The sequence below is a fragment of the Rhineura floridana genome, chromosome 4 (assembly GCF_030035675.1).
Source record: "Rhineura floridana isolate rRhiFlo1 chromosome 4, rRhiFlo1.hap2, whole genome shotgun sequence".
Taxonomy (NCBI): Eukaryota; Metazoa; Chordata; class Lepidosauria; order Squamata; family Rhineuridae; genus Rhineura; species Rhineura floridana.
In genome coordinates this window covers 206,547,056-206,564,336 of record NC_084483.1, presented here as the reverse complement: position 1 = coordinate 206,564,336, position 17,281 = coordinate 206,547,056, and positions in this window count along the sequence as shown.

The following is a 17,281-nucleotide window of genomic DNA, read 5'->3' as shown; positions in this document are numbered from 1 at the left end:
GCGCAACGCGAGAGCTAAGAAATCTCGCGAGATTGAACCAGAGTTGCCCTTTTTTTTCACTCTTGTGAATGTAAACTGACAGTGCAATCCTAAGAGTGGTTACTCAGAAGCCAGACCCATTCAAGTCAGTGGGCCTTGCGCCCTAAAACAAAATCGAGCTTGATGGGCCTTGCGCCCTAAAACCCCTTGAGCTCGATGAGTCTGAATTCTGAGTAGACACCATAGGATTGCACTATAAGCTTACATTTGAAAGCCTGATCCCTTTGTTTGGCGATAAGAAAAATTGAAAACAACCGGGCTTTATGGCGGGTCGACAAGGGAACTTGTTGCAGGGCCAAAACCTTCTGTGGGAGGTGGAGATAAGATGAGCGGCTGATTCTCTTTCTGAGGCTGTACAAACATGGAAGGTGCTGCTGAGGCTCAGCCCACTGAAGTCACAGAGAGAGACAGAAATTAATGAACCTAAGTTTATAGACATGATTAATGTCAGTGGGTCTGCTCTAAGTAGGACTAACACAGACTACAACCCATAGTTATGGCTATTACACAGCTGGAAATGCAGTTGTGTACACGCAGCGCTGGTGCATGTGAAAGAACTATGCCTCAAAGCACCTCTTGAGTTCAATGCATCAGAAGACAGGAAGCAGCAGCTCAGGGAGAAGAAGGGCAAAATATAAACAATAATACCTGCTATGGTTCCAGCACCCCGGTAGGGCCTACTGCTGACACACTGGGGGGCCCTTTTCCGGTGCTGAGCTTGGCATCACCATTTAAAATTTCCTTCAATGTGCCAAAACACCCCCAAGGTAGCTTTGCCATTGACCATGGGGCATGCTTGCTGGTGGTTCAGCAACATCTGGAGGGCCAAAGACTCCCCACACCTGCTCTAGAGGCCTCCTTTCCCACAAGACCATAGAGCAATACTACCTTAGGGCTTCTCCAGGAGCATCACTGGAGAGCCACTCCTGCCCACACAGTTAATCCTAGGGTTTGAGGATGTTTCAGTTATTGTCTGGATATATTTTTATGCTGGATGTATTACTCTGAAAAATAATTTTAAATGTGTGTACAAAATAGAACACATTTAAATTTAAATGTGTTTACAAAATTTAAATGTGTTTAAATTTAAATATGTTTACAAAAAAGAACCCCCTCTAGGATCCACACCTTAACATGGTGAGGGAGTTTGAGAGTGTTGAAGAAGTTGAGAGCAATGCCATCGGGAGTTTAGACCAAGAGGCTAGACTCCTAGCAGGGTCACCCCAAGGCTCTGGTCAAAGCTGAGACACCAGACTAAGATGGGTCCAACTCAGAGGAAGGCATTGGTAAACCACCTCTGAATACCTCTTACCACAAAAACCCTATGAGCAGAGTATCCAAAATGCAACATGAGATAGTGCTGGGAGATGAGACGCCCAGGTCAGAAGGCACTCACCGAGCTACTGGGGAAGAACAAAGGACAACTACGAGTAGCGCTGTGACTAATGACGCAGCTGGGTCAAAGCCAAAAGGAAGCCCAGAGGCTGATGTGCACAGATGAGGAAGGAGAGTCCAGAGTTGTATGACGCACACAATAGGAACATGGAATGTGAGAAGCATGAACCAGGGAAAGTTAGAAATTGTCAAGCAAGAAATGGAATGCATCAACATTACGATACTCAGCGTGAGTGAATTAAAATGGACAGGAATGGGACGGGAAAATCCCATGCAAGTAAAGTAATGCTCAAGATTCTACAACAAAGGCTCTTATGGAGTGAGGAATGTCAGATGTCCAAGCTGGATTTAGAAAGGGAAGAGGCACCAGAGACCATATCACAAACATCCGCTGGATAATGGATCGGACCAAGGAATTTCAGATGGAAATCACCCTGTGCTTTGTAGATTACAGCAAACCCTTTGATTGTGTAGATCATGAAAAACTATGGAATGCTTTAAAAGAAATGGGGGTACCACAGCATCTGATTGTCCTGATGCACAACCTATACTCTGGACAAGAGGCTACTGTTAGGACAGAATATGGAGAAACCGATTGGTTCCCCATAGGAAAGGAGGTGAGATGGGTGTATTTTATCACCCTATTTGTTTAATATATATGCAGAACATACCATACGGAAAGCAGGATTGGACCAAGATGAAGGAGTTCTGAAAACTGGAGGGAGAAATATCAATAATTTAAGATATGCAGATGATACCATACTACTAGCAGAACCCAGTAATGATTTGAAATGAAAGCTGATGAAAGTTAAAGAGGAAAGCACAAAAGCAGGACTACAGCTGAATGTCAAGAAGACTAAAGTAATGACAACAGAAGATTTATGTAACTTTAAAGTTGACAGTGAGGACATTGAACTTGTCAAGGATTATCAATATCTTGGCACAATCATTAACCAAAATGGAGACAATAGTCAAGAAATCAGAAGAAGGTTAGGACTAGGGAGGGCAGCCAGGGCCGGTTCCAAAGGGCGGCCAGGTTGGGCACTGGCCCAAGGGCCCCGCAGTTCTAGGAGCCCCTGGGGGGCCCCTGAGGGGCCCTCTGCTCCCCTTCCGCGATCCAACGGATCGCAAGACGAGCTTCATGCCCAACCAAGATGGTGGCAAAGGCTTCAGTCCCTTATGGAAACCTCGGCCACCATCTTTATTGATGGCAACCCTGCGTGAACAACAGAGAAAGCTGGTGAAGCGCGGGGGATGGCGGGCGGTTCGGAAGTTCGTCTTGTGATCTGTGGGATCGCGGAAGGGAAGCAGAGGGGCCCGGGGCAGGCTAATGCCCAAGGGCCCCCGCAGTCCTGGAACCGGCCCTGAGGGCAGCTATGAGAGAACTAGAAAGGATCCTCAAATGCAAAGATGTATCACTGAAGACTAAGTCAGGATCATTCAGAACATGGTATTCCCAGTCTCTATGTATGGATGTGAAAGTTGGACAGTGAAAAAATCGGTAAGAGAAAAATCCACTCATTTGAAATGTGGTGTTGGAGGAGAGCTTTGCGGATACCATGGACTGCAAAAAAGACAAATAATTGGGTGTTAGAACAAATTAAACCAGAACTACCACTAGGAGCTAAAATGATGAAACTGAGGCTATCATACTTTGGACACATCATGAGAAGACATGATTCACTAGAAAAGACAATAATGCTGCGAAAAACAGAAGGGAGTAGAAAAAGAGGGCCAGACAAGAGATGGGTTGATTCCATAAAGGAAGCCACAGACCTGAACTTACAAGATCTGAACAGGGTGGTTCATGACAGATGCTGTTGGAGGTCACTGATTCATAGGGTTGCCATAAATCGTAATCGACCGAAATGCACATAACAACAACAAAACAAAAAAGGAAAAAAATCCCATCCATTGCTCCACCCATTTTTGCCTTTTAGGGAATGTGGCCCTTAGGCTGAAAAAAGGTTTCCCACCCCCGTTCTATTGACATAGCACTAAACATTAATCTGCAGCAATTAGCCTAGCTGCGGCATTGCAGGCATTAGTAACCTCCAGATTGGATTACTGCTCTGTGCTGTGTGTGGGGCTTCCCTCAAGGTCAATCTGGAAGCTGCAGCTACAGCAAAATGCCACAGCAAGGCTGTCAAAGAGGTTCCCCTATTGATAGCACATAATACCTGTACTGAAAGAGCTACATTGGCTGGTAATATGCTACCAGACCAAGTTGATACGTCTTGCTATTGGCACATGAAACCCTGAACAACTTGGGACCAGGGTATCTTCAGCAACACTTTACACTGTACAGTATACCCTTCCCAGTCACTTCTGTCCTCAGGAGAGAGCCTCCCAGTAGTGCCATATGCTTCCAAGGTTTGTCTTATATCCATTAAGACCAGGGCCTTTAGAGTGGCAGCACCTGCCCTTCGAAATGCACTCCCAATGGACATCAGGCAGGCACCTCTCATACTGGCATTCAGGCGCCTGCTTAAATGTCATCTGTTCACCTAGGCTTTTCCTGAGGGGTGATGATATAGCAATATTGCTGTATTAGCACATGCAATGTAATAAAACAATGTTGATGGGCAGGAGAAGAAGCTGAGAAACTGTCACCATCCAGCTGCCCTAGTGACCCCTCCTTCAACTGCCACCACAGGGGCATCTGCAGTAGAACCATCTTGACCAGAGGGGAGAGGAGAAGAAGCAGTTACAGATTCTTCTTAAACAAGCTGTCTTTCCCATTTTATTGTAACTTTTTAAAAAAATCATTACTTATTGTTGTAATAATCTTATGTAAACTGCTTTGTGAGGTCCGCCTGAAAAGCAGTACATAAATGCCTTAAATAAATAATGATATTTATATGACTTATTGATTTGTGATGCATTTTGTTTATGTGCTCTCAAGTTGATTCCGACTTGATCCTGACTTTAGTGTTCAGTGATACGTCTTTGCGTCTGAGGACATTTTCTAGTTCTCTCACAGTTGCACTCCCCAGTCCTAGCGTTCTTCTAATTTCTTGACTATTGTCTGTATTTTGGTTAAGGACTGTGCCAAGGTATTGATAATCCTTGGCAAGTTCAATGTCCTCGTTGTCAACTTTAAAGTTACATAAATCTTCTGTTGTCGTTACTTTAGTCTTCTTGATGTTCAGCTGTAGTCCTGCTTTTGTGCTTTCCTCTTTCACTTTCATCAGCATTCGTTTCAAATCATTACTGGCTTCTACTAGTAGTATGGCACTGTCTGCATATCTAAAATTATTGATATTTCTCTCTCCAATTTTCACACCTCCTTCATCTTGCTCCAATCCCGCAATGTATTTTGTACTTGTTTTATAAAAGTAATGTTATCATTGATTTTATGCTGTTCACCGCCATATTTCCCCCCCCTAATGTTGGTGGTATAGGTTACCAAATTCTCCTAAGCTACACAGGAAGTGGATTGGACTGTGAAAGACCAACCCATATTGTGTTTGCTTTTTGACAAATTTGTAGGGCAGTACAGTATCTCAAAGATCCTCCGTGGCACAGAGTGGTAAGCGGTGGTAACGCAGCCGAAGCTCTGCTCACGGCTGGAAAAGGGGTCGAGGTCCACTCAGCCTTCCATCCATCCATGGTCGGTAAAATGAGTACCCGGCATATGCTGGGGGGTAAAGACAGACCGGGGAAGGAACTGGCAATCCCACCCCATATATACGGTCTGCCTAGTAGACATCGCAAGACGTCACCCTAAGAGTCGGAAACTACTCGCACTATAAGTTCAGGGACAACTTTACCTTTTTACAGTATCTCAGGGAGGAGGCCAGGTCTCCTGTTCCCCTCGTGCATTCACTATAGCTGCCCAATTTCCCTACTTTTTAAAGTTTGATAGAAATATATGTGGGCTATAGGTACATTCTTAAGCTGCAAGTTTTTTTGCCTATTAGTGAATTTCTCCTTTTTAATCTGGGAGGTAAGAAGTGGGATCCTGTGCAAGTTTGCTGAGAATGCATTGAACATTTGCATGCTTATTGAGTTCAGTGGGATTTACTCCTCTGCAATCATGCTTGGGACAGGTGAAACTGACCACAGGGAATGGAGAGGGGAGGAGGTGGAGGAGGGAGGGGAGGGAGGGCAGAGGGGAGGGAGGGCAGAGGGGAGGAGGGGGATGGGAGTAGGCAGAAGGGAGGAAGAGAAGGGCAGGTTTGATCATTTGCATGTTTATTGAGTTCAGTGGGATTTACTCCCATGCAATCATGCTTTGGATAGGTAAAACTGTTGGGGGGGGAGTGAGACCTGGAGTGGACAGGAAAGGAGGAAGAAAGAAGAGGGGAGGGGAGGAGGAAGGAACAGGAGAGGAGAAGGAGGGGAAAGGCAGGTCTGATTATTTGCATGCTTATTGAGTTAAATGGTATTTATTCCTATGCAATCATGGTTAGGATAGATAAAACTGACCATGGGGATGGAGGAGGAGGAGGGAAGAGGAGAGGGAAGGAGAAAAGGAGGGGAGAGGGGAGCAGTAGGAAGGGGAGGGGAGGAGGGGATTGGAGGGGGAGGGGCAAAGGAAGGGGGAGAGGAGGGCAGGTTTGATCATATGCATGCTTAACAAGTTCAGTGGTATTTACTCCAGTGCAATCATGCTTAAGATAGGTAAAACTGACCATGGGGACGAGGGGGAAGGAGACTGGGAGGGCGGGCACTGGGCAGAGGGGAAGCCCCTTTCCCTTCCAAAAGGAAAACATTGTGAACAATATAGTTGCTTTTCAGTGTTTCTCTCACCTTTCTATTCTACAGCAGGCACATGAAGCTTCCCACCCAAATTTAAACCAAAGCTGTCCCTGGCCACATTCACACCAGACTGTTATTTCACTTTAGGCAGCCATGGCTTCTCTCAAAGAATCCTGGGAAGTGTAGTTAGTGAAGGGTGCTGAGAGTTGCTAGGGGATGCCCTGTTCCCCTCACAGAGCTTCAATCAGAGTGGCTGACTTAAACCACTCTGGCCACTGGAGCTCTGTGAGTAGAATAAGAGTCACCTTCACAAACTCTACTTCCCAGGACTCTGTGAGGGAAGCCATGCCTGTCTCACGTGAAATCAAAGTCTGGTGTGAGTGTGGCCCCCTGATTAGCCATGCCCAGCAGCTGTGAGGCTTTTAGAACTCTGACAGTTGGTTCTTACTGAGCATGTCCGACATTATTGAATTCAAGCCAAAATTTCTTAAATTAATTAAAAATCAGCCAGGCATTTTTTTTCTTTTCACTTTTAAACTACAGTAGATGAAGGTCAGAGTATGGGGCAAAGTCAGTATCAGGATTACAGGTACTCTGTGAACATGGCTGATTTTTAATGAATTTCAACAGATTATGAAAACTCTGACAGAAAAAAGTCCAAAAGGGATCTGGTTTCCCCCCACACACACTTTTTAGACTTTGAACTCTCTTTTTTCTCTGACTGTTTTGTGTATCACCATGAAAATTGAGAGGGTTGTTAAGCAAGCGTTTCTGAGTTCAGGACTATAAGTTTTGTAAGCTTTTGTTTTGCCAAAGGTTTTTCCTTTCCCCAAGGCAAATAAGTTCAAAATTTCGAAAGGCAATGAACACCTCTGGTGGTGAAGAGGTTAAATGGTTTATTAGCAAGCTGTTTACCTTAAACTGTTCTTTGCTGGCAATAAAACACTAGAACTAAACTAATGGCTAGCAGGTCTCTGCCTCCCCCCCCCCCATCAGTTGCTTTTTTGTTTGTCTTACGGGCTGGAAGCCTTGTGAACAGCACAGCGAGGATTCTCTTGTCCCTTCTTGATGTTGCTTCCAATGATGTGGCTGTTTCAGCCCCCTTAAGGCTCTTGATGTAAGACTTAATCTCCCCAATCTAGGGATCCCTTATTTATACCCAGGGCTGGTTCTAAAGGGTGGCCAGGTCGGGCACTGGCTCGAGGGCCCCAGAGCTACAGGAGCCCCAGAGGGGCCCTCCGCTCCCCTTCCGTGATACGCGATCAGCAGCACCATCTGCCTGCCTGCCATTCCCTTGCTTCACCTACCTGTCTCCTGCCTTTTAGCTTTGCCCTTAATGAAGATTGCGGCTGCGGCTTCCCTAAGGTACTGAAGCCGTGGCCACCATCTTAGTTGATGGCAGAGATGCACGCGCGTAGCACGCACATGTGCCATCAACAAAGATGGCGGCGGAGGCTTCATCCCCTTAGGGAAACCATGGCCGCCATCTTCATTAAGGGCAATGGTAAAAGACAGGAGACAGGTAGGTGGGAGTGTGGGGGGCTCACGCGCATTTGCGCTCGTGCACATACGCCAAGGCCCAGGGCAAGCTGATGCCCAAGGGTCCTGGCATGCCTGGAGCCGGCCCTGTTTATACCTAAAAGATCCTGTGGGAAGGGGCACCTTGTACCTATGAGATCGTTATCTTCCCAGGATCCAGTTTGCTGGTTTCCCCTTCAGGTAACTTTTGTTGATCTCTCCTGATATGTGACAACTTGGGCTGGGAGTGCAACTGCACTCCCAGCTTTTCCCTCTATAGGCAAAACTGCTTGTTTTGACTATGAAGTGCTTTGTTTACATAATGCAAGGTGAGAAGATTCGTAAGCCAATTAGCTCATTGTCCCTTCAGAGCTTGAGAAAGTCACAAACAATCCCACCTGAACATAAGAACATAAGAACATAAGAACATAAGTAGAGCCTGCTGGATCAGGCCAGTGGCCCATCTAGTCCAGCATCCTGTTCTCACAGTGGCCAACCAGGTGCCTGGGGGAAGCCCACAAGCAGGACCCGAGTGCAAGAACACTCTCCCCTCCTAGGCTTCCGGCAACTGGTTTTCAGAAGCATGCTCCCTCTGACTAGGGTGGCAGAGCACAGCCATCATGGCTAGTAGCCATTGATAGCCCTGTCCTCCATGAATTTGTCTAATCTTCTTTTAAAGCCGTCCAAGCTGGTGGCCATTACTGCATCTTGTGGGAGCAAATTCCATAGTTTAACTATGCGCTGAGTAAAGAAGTACTTCCTTTTGTCTGTCCTGAATCTTCCAACATTCAGCTTCTTTGAATGTCCACGAGTTCTAGTATTATGAGAGAGGGACAAGAACTTTTCTCTATCCACTTTCTCAATGCCATGCATAATTTTATACACTTCTATCATGTCTCCTCTGACCCGCCTTTTCTCTAAACTTAAAAGCCCCAAATGCTGCAACCTTTCCTCGTAAGGGAGTTGCTCCATCCCCTTGATCATTCTGGTTGCCCTCTTCTGAACCTTTTCCAACTCTAGAATATCCTTTTTGAGATGAGGCGACCAGAACTGTACACAGTATTCCAAATGCGGCCGCACCATAGATTTATACAACGGCATTATGATATCGGCTGTTTTATTTTCAATACCTTTCCTAATTATCGCTAGCATGGAATTTGCCTTTTTCACAGCTGCCGCACACTGGGACGACATTTTCATCGTGCTGTCCACTACAACCCCGAGGTCTCTCTCCTGGTCGGTCACCGCCAGTTCAGACCCCATGAGGGTATATGTGAAATTAAGATTTTTTGCTCCAATATGCATAATTTTACACTTGTTTATATCGAATTGCATTTGCCATTTTTCCGCCCATTCACTCAGTTTGGAGAGGTCTTTTTGGAGCTCTTCGCAATCCCTTTTTGTTTTAACAACCCTGAACAATTTAGTGTCGTCAGCAAACTTGGCCACTTCACTGCTCACTCCTAATTCTAGGTCATTAATGAACAAGTTGAAAAGTACAGGTCCCAATACCGATCCTTGAGGGACTCCACTTTCTACAGCCCTCCATTGGGAGAACTGTCTGTTTATTCCTACTCTCTGCTTTCTGCTTCTTAACCAATTCCTTATCCACAAGAGGACCTCTCCTCTTATTCCATGACTGCTAAGCTTCCTCAGAAGCCTTTGGTGAGGTACCTTGTCAAACGCTTTTTGAAAGTCTAAGTACACTATGTCCACTGGATCACCTCTATCTATATGCTTGTTGACACTCTCAAAGAATTCTAATAGGTTACTGAGACAGGACTTTCCCTTGCAGAAGCCATGCTGGCTCTGCTTCAGCAAGGCTTGTTCTTCTATGTGCTTAGTTAATCTAGCTTTAATAATACTTTCTACCAGTTTTCCAGGAACAGAAGTTAAGCTAACTGGCCTGTAATTTCCAGGATCCCCTCTGGATCCCTTTTTGAAGATTGGCGTTACATTTGCCACTTTCCAGTCCTCAGGCACGGAGGAGGACCCGAGGGGCAAGTTACATATTTTAGTTAGCAGATCAGCAATTTCACATTTGAGTTCTTTGAGAACTCTCGGGTGGATGCCATCCGGGCCCGGTGATTTGTCAGTTTTTATAGTGTCCATTAAGCCTAGAACTTCCTCTCTCGTTACCACTATTTGTCTCAGTTCCTCAGAATCCCTTCCTGCAAATGTTAGTTCAGGTTCAGGGATCTGCCCTATATCTTCCACTGTGAAGACAGATGCAAAGAATTCATTTAGCTTCTCTGCAACCTCCTGATCGTTCTTTAGTACACTTATCCTTAAGGATGACTCCCTTATCATCCAAGGGTCCAATCGCCTCCCTAGATGGTCTCCTGCTTTGAATGTATTTATAGAATTTTTTGTTGTTGGTTTTTATGTTCTTAGCAATGTGCTCCTCAAATTCTTTTTTAGCATCCCTTATCGTCTTCTTGCATTTCTTTTGCCAGAGTTTGTGTTCTTTTTTATTTTCTTCATTCGGACAAGACTTCCATTTTCTGAAGGAAGACTTTTTGCCTCTAAGAGCTTCCTTGACTTTGCTTGTTAACCATGCTGGCATCTTCTTGGCCCTGGCGGTACCTTTTCTGATCTGCGGTATGCACTCCAGTTGAGCTTCTAATAGAGTGTTTTTAAACAACTTCCAAGCATTTTCGAGTGATGTGACCCTCTGGACTTTGTTTTTCAGCTTTCTTTTTACCAATCCCCTCCTTTTTGTGAAGTTTCCTCTTTTGAAGTCAAATGTGACCGTGTTGGATTTTCTTAGCAATTGGCCATTTACATGTATGTTTAATTTAATAGCACTGGAGAGCAGGAGTGTGGGACAAGCTGGATTGTTTTGGTTAACTGAACAACTTTCCCAAATGCTGTTTCTGAATACAGACAGAATGAAGCATTTCTCAACTTATTTATTGCATTTGTATACCACCCCATAGCCGAAGCTCTGTTATTGTCAGAGAGCCTGCAGTTTGAGCTCTCCAGATTCCAATACGTTGCAATTACAGTGTGCAAAGCAATAAGCACCCCAATAAATCAGGAGTATGAGGCATGACTTTTGGGACAGAGGCCATGCGCATGCCATTCTACACCTCCTTGATTTACATCTAGATTCTTCCGGAGATTAGCACTACAGCTTTCTAGGCAACAGTCACTTCATGAGATGTTTGAAGTATTATCCTGAGTTGGGGAACACAGACACAGACAATCACACACACATTCAATAACACAGACATCCTGGCATTGGTAAGCCAATTAACACATGCAATGTGATACAACAACCACACTGGTCCCGATCAAATTCAGAAGTGATAGTATTTAATCTCCTGATAAATTATAATTCAGCAGTTTCATGGTGCAGTCTTCTTTGTTCAAGTATGGCAACTTTGAAGTCAGCGGCAGAATACAGTTCCTCCCTGATCCTAAACATGAAAACTTGCAAGTAAGCTAGATAAAAAGCTGTGAAGCACCTTACAGTAACCAAGAAACGGTTACTAACAACAATAGCATTCAATTCCTGCAAAATGTCATCTACATAGCAGAAAGGAAGAAACAGGGCTAGGAAACAATCCCACGGAGCCTCTGCAATAATCCCAAATTGCAAACTCAGAGATGTAGCAGGTTTTTTCCTCAGGCTAGTTCAATGACAAGAAAGATAATCTGAGGAATGAACAAGCAATGAATGATGGAGTTCTTTTCTCCTGTTCATTTTTTAAAAATTTTATAGATGTCCTTTGTTGTCTCTCCTCCCCCCCCCCCTTAAGTTTGTGTCTCTCCACTTATGTCTATAATGGTTACAAATTGCTTTGGTTGATAGATGTTAGAGACGTCTCCTATGTCTCAAAAATGCACTGATGTTTTAAATTAAATCAGTGTAATGAGCCTCTCTCTAATTCTTGCATGTCTGCAAGGCATGCCTGGGAATATTTAACTACCCTTCTTTCTGTTGTAGCACGGACTTAATGCACTGATGTTTTAATGCAGCACTGAGAAACAGCGGGACCATCTATTAACACTCAACCAGGTGCCTTGTGTAATGTCTGCCTGGATTTAGGGCCAAACAGGATGTTTGCTTACGGCTGGGGTCTTCCACAATCACTCATGAAGTGGTTGATTAGAGCAGGGACTGCTTAGAACAAAGGCGTGCACGGGTGTGTGCTAAATCTCCCTACAACCTACCTCTTCACTGTCTGCCCCCCTTTGTTCTTTAATGCAAAAAAAAAGTGCACCTCTGGCAACCAGCTGCACATTTCAGCAGAGCTTAGAAAAGTTACTTTTTTGAACTACAACTCCCATCAGCCCCAGCCAGCATGGCCACTGGATTGGTCTGATGGGAGTTGTAGTTCAAAAAAGTAACTTTTCCAAGCTCTGCATTTCAGGCAGAAGTTGTATGCATATAGAAGTTTGCAAATCACCAGGTACTCTTTCACATAGCCCAAACAGAGCTGGTAAAATTGGCTGACGTCATGGAGAATGAGTAAATTGCATTGTTAATACATAGTTACATTAAACTGCATCTTTAATGGTGTTTTATTCAAATTTATTTTAGAATTTGACTGTTGACTGTTGTGTATTTTATTGGTGTAACCTGCCCTGGGATCTATGGACAAAGGGTGGGATATATATATATATTTTAATAATGTAATCCTGTCCATGTATACTCGGCAGTAAACCCCACTGAGTCCTTACTTCTTTTAAAATTTTATATCCCGCTTTTCCCAATCAAAGTCTCAAAGCAGCTTGCAATGATAAAAATGTGCAAGCTCAGTGGGACTTCCTCCCAAGCAACTGTAAACAGGTCTGCAGTTTAAATATTTATTTATTTATTATTTATTAATTCAATTTATATACCGCCCCATAGCCGAAGCTCTCTGGGCGGTTCACAACAAGTAAAACATCCAATATACAATTAAAACCACATATCAAGCAATTTAAAAGTACATTAATGATATCTAAAATTAAAGCATATGTATACACATACAAATGCATATTAAATATTAAAACTGAAATACCAAAATGCTAAAAAGCTAAAAAACTAAAAACTAAAATGCCTGGGAGAAGAGGAAGGTTTTTACCTGGCGCCGAAAAGATAGTAATGTTGGCACCAGGCGTACCTCATCAGGAAGAATATTCCATAGTTCGGGGGCCACCACTGAGAAGGCCCTTTTTCTTGTCACCTTCCGGGCTTCTCTCTGAGTAGGCACCCGGAGGAGGGCCTTCGATGTTGAGTGGAGTGTACGGGTAGGTTCGTATCGGGAGAGATGTTCCATCAGGTATTGTGGCCCCATGCCGTGCAAGGCTTTATAGGTTAAAACCAGCACCTTGAATCGAGCCTGGAAACATATAGGTAGCCAATGCAAGCGGGCCAGAATCGGTGTTATATGTTCGGACCGCCTGGTCCCAGTTATCAGTCTGGCCGCTGCATTCTGCACGAGCTGTTGTTTCTGAACCGTCTTCAAGGGCAGCCCCACGTAGAGTGCATTGCAGTAGTCTAATTTAGAGGTTACCAGAGCATGAACAACTGAAGCAAGGTTTTCCCTGTCCAGATAGGGGCGTAGCTGGGCCACCAGCCGAAGTTGGTAGAAAGCACTCCGTGCCACCGAGGCTACCTGGGCCTCCAGTGACAGGGATGGTTCTAAAAGAACTCCCAAGCTACGAACCTGCTCCTTCAGGGGGAGTGCAACCCCATCCAGAACAGGTTGAACATCCACCATCTGGTCAGAAGAACCAGCTATTAACAGCGTCTCAGTCTTGTCTGGATTGAGCTTCAATTTATTCACTCTCATCCAGTCCATTATCGCAGCCAGGCATCGGTTCAGCACCTTGATAGCCTCACCTGAACAAGATGAAAAGGAGAAGTAGAGCTGCGTGTCATCAGCATACTGGTGGCAACGCACTCCAAAACTCCTGATGACGACACCCAGCGGCTTCATATAGATGTTAAAGAGCATGGGGGACAGAACTGACCCCTGCGGAACTCCATATTGGAGAGCCCAGGGTGCCGAGCGATGCTCCCCAAGCACTACCTTCTGGAGACGACCCTGTTGGGCTGTGACCCATGGGCATTACTGTCTCTAGTTGTTTTCCATAAAGCCTGCAAGTTTGGAGAAGTAACTGTTATCTCTTGGCCTGAGAGTGAGCAGACATTCAAGGCCAGCGGTTGTCATGGTAACGTGAGATAGCAACTGGGAAAGTTCTAACAGAGTCTGTAAGTTGTGTCTTCTGAATTATGCCTCTGAACTGTGAGGCTGGTCTTCTGTGTATTGCCTCTGAACTGAGAGGTTGTCTTCTGTGTTTACCCCCAGAGGGGGGGGGTGACTGAAGAAACTCTACATGTATTTACTCTTAAGCCTTTGGCCGTAATGTCTTAATAAAGACTCTTAACATGCTCTAATGCTCTGAAGAAGTTTCTTGCTCAACTTAACTCCAACGTAATGTATGCTGTTTCACGCAACAACGCACACACGTCAACAGACCCGCCAGGTAGGAGCAGAACCACTGCCAAGCAGTACCTCCAACTCCCAAATCCGCAAGTCTCCCCAGAAGAATACCATGGTCGATGGTATCGAAAGCCGCTGTATATAAAATACACATCAAATTTGGGATATTTATCAAACATATTTTTCCAAATAATTATTGCCACATTGGCAATATGGATCCTGTCATTGGAGAGAGACCATTGCATATGATATTGTGGACATCCCCATCAAATACAGCATAGCCTTTTGGCCAGCTTGACCAAGATCTAGAATTAATACAAGAAGTTGTTCTTTCAGATTGGTTCTGTTGATGTTGATGTCTCTGACAGAGAAGAAAAGTAGTAAAAACTGAGAAGGAAAATAGTTCTTGAATTGTTTGGTTGTCAATTCTACAGTAGACAGATATGTGCCCCTCACAGCTCCTGTCTTTGGGTTATAACACCTGGTCAAACTTGTTAATGATTGTGTTCTAGATCTTGAATTTGCAGACTTCAGTTGCCTCCACACTGTAACTATTTTGCAGGACAAATTCAAGCGCATGCCAGAAATGTAGGTCTACACAATTAAACTGGACTAAAGTGCTCTTTCACCTAGCACAACAAACCCACTTTTTTTTTTTTTTAAAAAGGACTTTTTGCAGTTAGGAAAGTGATGGGGAAATGCACTGAAAATGTGAGATGAACAAATAATTAACAAGAAGATGTTTAAACCCCTCCACAGACAAATCGGAACGAATGCTCAATAAACATCAGACATAGTCTGACCTCTGCACAGACTCTGTGCAAGCAAATCATACAAATGCTCAGTAAACAAGTCACTTGGAGGAGCCCTTCAACATCAGCAGCATCATTCTGAAATAATTTGTATGTGGTTGGTTATTGTTGGCTTTGCTGAATTTATTTTTTGAACAACATTCAGACAGCAATAGCTATTGGGTGTCTAATAAATTTAGTAAATAAACTCACATTAATAGGTCTTCCCTTGTAAATAAGAGATTTAGGAACCAGTTATGTATTGATCTTGGTTTGTGTCAGTACACATAAAATGCAAAATTGTTAACACTGGTATAGGGAAACATCACTCTAGAGAGGGATCACATGGACTCAAGGTTAGCTCCCAAATATCAAACCATGGTTTGCAGGGAGCCAACATTATTGTCTGTGCTGCTAATGTGTTTGTGTGTTTTTTTTAATTGTCCAAAAGCTGAGTTTACTACATCAAAGCAAAACACAACTTAGGACATTTGCAAACTAATTAACACTTTGTAGCACAGCTAATTCCAGAGACTGGATTGGAAAGAAAGTAAAAGTTCAGAAAATAGATTTCTATCAGCAGGGATGCCCTCCTACAAATTAATGGAACACGAATTATCAGTATAGAGTCAGGGTAGATGAGCCAATTTGACAGAGCATATTGCTTTTGGCAACAGATTTGTCAGAGGAAAAGTGTAGGGCTAGACAGGAACCTGCAGGGGAAAAAAGAGGGAAACAGGAAGATAGCATGCCAGAAATTAATTAGTGACATCATCTGCATTTCAATTAAGAGCCTTTTCTGCGTCATTGCTCTTGAAGGAAGCCAGAACATGAGACTTCAGAGGGAGAACTCACGGTTACTGGCAGAGTTTACACATTCAAGCCCTGTGATCAATTAACAATTAGAGGCCCCAGGAGTTAGTTCACCTTTAAAGATCTTCTGTTCTTGTCTGATGAAATAAAAATAGCTTTTCAGCTATCATATTTGGCTGCAAGAACAGAAGAGCAAAATTCCTTTGGGTTGGGCCATTAAAAATGGCCTTGCTGCGCCAAACCAAAGATCCCTCTAACCCATCAGATATATCTCCAGCCAGATGCCTCTGGAAAGCATCTCTTCAAATAGCTGCAGGCACAAACTTCCTGCAGACTTGTGAGTCAATTGCACATTTTGGCTAAAGCTGCCTTGCGGGAGCATCCAGCTGAACTGCAGGGAAATAGAAAATTCTCAGGGACAAGGTGCATTCTGCCCCATGGCCCTTACAGCTCCATTTGTCCTGTGGTTAAGCAGCTTTGGAGCCTGGGTCTCCCACATCCAACCCTCAGACCTTCACATTGTTGATGGGCCCCCATCATTTGGGAAGTAAGAGGGCTTAGGATCATGTGGGGGCATTCTCCATGATGGCCCAACGTTTATAGGATCCCCTAATGAAACAAACCAGCTTGGTTCCTCCCCCATACTCATTCAGGAAAGCTGCAAATGTTGCCTATTTTGCTTGCCGTTTGATGGAGGGATGGCAACTTTACTTATTATTGACAGGACTGTGGCACGGTCAGAACCAGTGGACAATCAGGATCAGAGGCGCAGCAGTTACAGTGTTGGACTAGAACCTAGGAGACCAGGGTTCAAATCCCCAAGAAACTCACAGGGTGACTTTGGGGCAGTCACAGTCTGTTAGCCTAAACCTACCTTACAGGGTTGTCATGAGGATAAACAGGGAGGGGGGAAATCGTGTATACCACCTTGAGCTCCTTGGAGGAAATGTGGGGTATAAATACAAAAATTAATAAATGAATGAATAAAATACAGGAGAAGAAGGCAATGGTAAACCACCTCTGAATACCGCTTACCATGAAAACCCTATTCATAGGGTCACCATAAGTCGGGAACGACTTGAAGGCAGTCCAAAAATACAGGAAGATGCACCACTTCTGGAAGCCCCTGTTGCTCAAGTAAGGCTCATGGCTCCTCCAGATTGGTACATAAGAAGAGCCTGCTGGATCAGGCCAATGGCCCATGTAGTCCAGCATCCTGTTCTCACAGTGGCCAACCAGCCTCAATGGGAAGCCCACAAGCAGGACCTGAGTGGAAGAGCACTCTCCCCTCCTGCAGTTTCCAGCAACAGGCATTCAGAAGCATACTGCCTCCAACTATATAGGCAGAGCAAAGCCATCATGGCTAGCAGACACTGATAGTCTTATCCCCCATGAATTTGTCTAACCCTCTTTTAAAGACTTCCAGGTTGGTGGCCATCACTGCCTCTTGTGGACATAGTTTAAGTATGCACAGCGTGAAGAAATCCTTTCTTTTGTCAGTCCTGAATCTTCCAACATTCAGCTTCACTGGATTCCACGACTTCTAGCGTTATGAGAGAGAGAAACTTTTCTCTATCCACT